Source organism: Dermacentor albipictus, chromosome 3, assembly GCF_038994185.2.
Source record: "Dermacentor albipictus isolate Rhodes 1998 colony chromosome 3, USDA_Dalb.pri_finalv2, whole genome shotgun sequence".
NCBI classification, from domain to species: Eukaryota; Metazoa; Arthropoda; class Arachnida; order Ixodida; family Ixodidae; genus Dermacentor; species Dermacentor albipictus.
The window spans coordinates 170,747,745-170,752,744 of record NC_091823.1 but is presented as its reverse complement, the minus strand read 5'-3'; the positions used below and the strand labels follow the sequence as shown (position 1 = coordinate 170,752,744).

The following is a 5,000-nucleotide window of genomic DNA, read 5'->3' as shown; positions in this document are numbered from 1 at the left end:
CGGAGTAATCGACGTGTGCGTGTATTGTTCGCGGAAAGACTGCCGCGTACGTGATGGAGCAATACATTCACTGGGCGAATGCACATAGCACGATACAGGTGCAGTCGGAAACACAGCATCCTTGCCATCGGCCATACCATGCTCATTCTGCTTCCGGCAGCCGAGCTGAGCGGTCAGCAGAATCATGGGCTCCAGTGGAGCAGCGACAGCCGCCACTTCTGGCCGCGGAAACAGGATCACCGACAACGATAATGAGTATCCGTTTATTCTGCCTCAGCTGCCGAAAGGACGAGTGGCTTTGAACACCGTGTTTTTACACGGTGATGTACGTGCCAGACCATACAAGGTCGAAGATTTTAGAGACGCCCTACTGCCGACGGGACTGATGCCGGACGTGGTATGCATAGGGGCGTACCAGATCAACCACGTCTGGGCGGTGACCCTGAGTGATGCCACTGCGACGAAACGCCTTATGGCCTTCAAAGAACTGCAAGTGAAGGGACGGCGGTGCGTCATCGTGGACCCACAGGACCAGCAGGTGAAGCTTCGGCTTCACTGGCTGCTGTACGGCGTTGCCGACGAGGAAGTCCGGACTGCTTTCGCGGCTTTCGGCAAGGTGGAGGAGGTGAGCCGGGAACGGTGGCGCGTCCATGGCATGGGCGACAAGGCTTCGACCACCAGGACTGTGCTCCTCAAGCTGAAAAGCGGCGTCAAGGTGGAAGACCTTCCTCATCAGGTTCGCATCGGTGGAGAGTTGGCCTTGGTGGTCGTGCCCGGTCGACCAATGCAGTGCCTGCGCTGCCAAGGCACGGGGCACGTCCGCCGGGAGTGCAAAGTCCCGCGCTGTTCCAGGTGCAGACGTTTCGGCCACGTTGACGCTGACTGCGTCAAATCCTACGCCGCCGTGACAGGACCAGCAGCGAGTGACGTTGCGGCTGAGCACGTCATGGACGTGGTCGAAACGGAGGACGCCGCCAAGGGAACGGGAGACGTGGTTCCGACAGGGACACTCAGCGGGTCATCGACTGCCGGCGCAGAAGGCTCAGTAGCTGAGACTACCGATAAGGCGGCCAAGCCGGTACAGGACCTCCCGGCAGTTAGCCGCCCTACGGGGGGCGTTAACGAAGAGGCGCCCGACAACGACACGACGGCATTGCTGCAGGACATGGATGTCAACGACGGTGAGCGGACTGCGACTCTCGGTGCCCCAGTCAAGCGCCCCCACGACGAGACCAAAGAAAGGGACGGCGGTGCGACGAGCACAAGCGAGGGGCAGCCGCCCAAGGCGCCTCAAGGAAGGCGGATGGGCTACAAGCCAAAGCCGAATCTAACACCCGAAAGGAAACCTGCGGGCAGAACGCCATCGCCTAACGACACCAAGAAGCCGGGAGGTCCCGGAGGCGGCTAGCCGAGGTCTAGTCGTGAACGGTAAGCACCATGCCCCGGGCCTGCTTTTCCCGATAGTTGAAAATGGCTGAAATACCGTCCCTTATTATTGCCGCATTGAACGTGCGAGGGTTGGCGGCTAGTCGTAGGCAAAGCCAGGTCCTACGGTTGGCCACTGACCACAACATAGGCGTACTAGCCATCCAAGAGACTAAGGTTGACGGAGAGGAGAAGACCGGGAGCATGGTGCGACGATTCACGCACAGATATTTTGCGGTGGTTAGCCATGCGGTAGGCACGTCCGCGGGGTGCATTCTGTTCGTTAAGAAGCTGCCTGGACTGCAGATTCAAAGTGTATTTTCATGCGAATCTGGAAGGATTGTTTTTTGTGATGTTTCGATATGCGCGGTTGAATTCCGTGTCATATGCGTGTATGCTCCGAATTCAGTGGAGGAGCGTGTCTTGTTTTTTTCGAACCTTTCTAAGTATGTCCATTGTGAGAAGCGCGTGATGTTGTTAGGGGACTTTAATTGTGTGTTGAATGCCGGAGATAGAGTGAATAATGCCGGTGTGCGAGACAAAAGCTGTAGCGTATTATCACAACTAATAGCGGAAAATGAACTTGACGATGTTTACGAGTGCCTGGAAGGGGGGCGGGAAGTGACTTTTACTCGTTTTCAGGGCAGTAGTCACGCACGACTGGATCGAATGTACATGTCATTGGACACGATTCCAAGATGCCATAGTTATTGTGTTGTGCCCGTGTCGTTTTCGGACCACTGCCTTGTAAAATGCCACATAGGTGTAGTGAAAACGAAACATGCTTTTAATTGGGATCTGTGGAAAATGAATGCCTTGTTACTAAATGATCAGGGGTTTGTAAAAGCAGTAAGGGATGCGGTTAATGAAATATTCGATGAGGCAACGGAAACAATAACAGAGAAGTGGGAATGTTTTAAACAGAAGGTTAAAATTAAAGCCATAGAAAGATCGAGTTGCATAAAATTCGAGAGGGAAATGAAAGAAAAGGGCTTAAGAAGACTGTTGGAGCAGCTGATAACGCTTGAGTGTAGAGAGCCTTGTACATATAAAGACGACGTGCGAAACATCAAGGAAAAACTTGAACAGTTCGACAAAGAGCGTTATCAAGGCGCCATCGTGCGTGCGCGAGCACATGCACTAGCGGCAGGGGAGACGCCCACTAAAAGGGCACTGGGTCTTGAGAAGGCGCACGGACGGCGAAACCACATCGATGAAATTCTAATGAACGGGACTGTCGTTGAAGACAATGAGAGCATTGGGAGTGCCTTTTTCGAGTATTACCAGTCGCTCTTTGCATATCAGGAAGCGAATGTAGATGGTTTTAAAGCGCATTTTCTTACTCGCATGCCGCGAATAAGTGATGATTTCAAAGAAGGACTAGAAGCCAAAATAACTGAGGGGGAAGTCGAAAAGGCAATCGACGATTTGCACCCGGGAAAGTCGCCTGGACCTGATGGTCTCTGCGCTGGGTGGTATAAGGCATTTAAGAGAGAATTGGCTCCACTGTTGGCAGATGTATTCAATGGAGCGTATCAGCAGAAATGTTTGCCCCCTTCCTTCGGAAAAGCGCACACCATACTAATACCCAAGAGTGATGAAACAGATAAACTAAAATTAGTGTCATTCTATAGGCCAATATCCCTAACAAATGTTGATTACAAGATATTTATGAAGATTTTAGCTACCAGACTCGAAGGCGTCATCAAAGAAATAGTAGGAGACCATCAAACCTGTGGCATCAGAGGGCGAACTATTTTTTCTAACATTCATAAGATGCGATGCGTACTTGAGTGCTGTGACGTCACCGGAGGTGGCGTTGCAGTTCTTCAGCTCGATCTCGAGAAAGCTTTCGATTGTGTCGCGCATGTTATTTTGTTTGCCATCTTGGATCACGTTAATGTCGGTTCCATCATCACTGAGGGCGTGGCCTTGGCGTACAAGAATTGCACAACCAGATTAATTGTAAACAAGGCACTGGGGGCCCCCATTAACATTATGCGTTCAGTGCGCCAAGGCTGTCCCCTCAGTCCACTTCTGTTTGCTATTTATATAGAGGCCATGTGTGTGGCAATAAATGAAAATGACATAATACGTGGTTTTAGATTAGCAGCGACAGAAGTCAAACTACTTGCGTATGCAGATGACATCGCAGTGTGTTGCATAGATAAACCAAGTGTAACCGAAGCAATATCTATAGTCAAACAGTTCTGTGAAGTCACGGGTAGCAGAATAAATTGCGGCAAATCTCTCGGGCTGTGGCATGGGGATTGGCTGTCCGCACCAGACTATTTTGCGAATGTGACCTGGGTGAAAACTCCCAAGACGTATCTCGGAATTCCCTTAGACAGTTACAATAGCAGTGATGAATATTGGAGGAACCAAACAAGTGAAATTAAAGAAAAAGAAGAAAAATGGAAAGCTACTAACCTGTCTGTTTTTGCAAGAGCGACAGTTTGTAACGTCTTTTTAGTCGCCAAGTTATACTACGTTATACAAGCGTTATATTGTTCTAGAGTAAATGTGCAAAAGCTGCACAGAGTGTTTGCGGTGTTCATCTGGGGTTCAACCTGGGAAAGGTGCAGTCGAACAAATCTGTTCAGAAGAGTGAAGGACGGGGGTGTGGGTTTGGCGCATCTTTTTCTTCGACAACTAGTGAACCGATTTTTGTTTTTCCGCGATGTGCGCGATCCTTTTCTGCGCACAGTATGTCAACTCAGATTGACCGACGCATTGCCGGCACATGTTGTCAGTACGGCCGGCATGACCGGAAGACTTCGTGGCTATTTTAAGGAAGTGGTAGACAGTGTGCGTTTTCTTACTGTTCGTTTTTCAAGTGATTACCTGTGTCAAGTGAAAAGGAAAACGCTGTATAAATATGTGTGTGACATTGTTTTCCCAGTGCCGTTATACAGAGCCATGTACAGTGGAGGGCAAGGACAGGACGTCCTTAAACGGGTTAAACGCATGCAGGTGCCACCAGGGGTAAAATCCTTCTTTTTTAGGCTCCACACTGGAACCCTGTCCGTGAAGACGTTTATGGAAGAACGAGGCTGTCTCGTACCCTGGGGTTCTCACTGCCTGATCTGCAAGAAGCCCGAAACCATAGATCATGTGTTCTTGCACTGTTGGGCTGCTGTGTTCTTCTGGGACGTCTTGAAGCGAACCCTGAAGAAAGAATTACCTGTAAACCCCCAAGGGATCAGGTATCTGCCTATTAAGGATGAAGACGGGGTCCCATATGACTTCATTATGTTGAATGCTCTCCACTGTATATGGAGGGCGCGAATGGCTGGGTACCACTGTGATCCCGACGCACGGCCGGTTCATATATATTTCAGAGAATCTATGTCGCGGTTTGTTGATCTACAGAAAATGCAAGAATGTCCACCGGATTGGCTGTCGAGGCTAGAAGCTCTCACAGCCATGAAGGAATTTTAATTTGACAACGCCGGTCCTATACGGACCGATGGCATTATTGTAATTTTTTTTCGCCTTTTTGGATTTCTGCGATGCGTGTAATATTTGTATTTTCTGGGTTATGTCAAAGACCGGCATTAAATTAAAAAAAAAAA

General features: G+C 49.8%; 1 pseudogene; it reads left to right on the top strand.

The window, feature by feature from the left end:
- The first annotated feature begins 4,996 nt into the window (after positions 1-4,996).
- LOC139058242 (5S ribosomal RNA) overlaps positions 4,997-5,000 on the top strand; it is a 119-nt pseudogene continuing 115 nt past the window's right edge.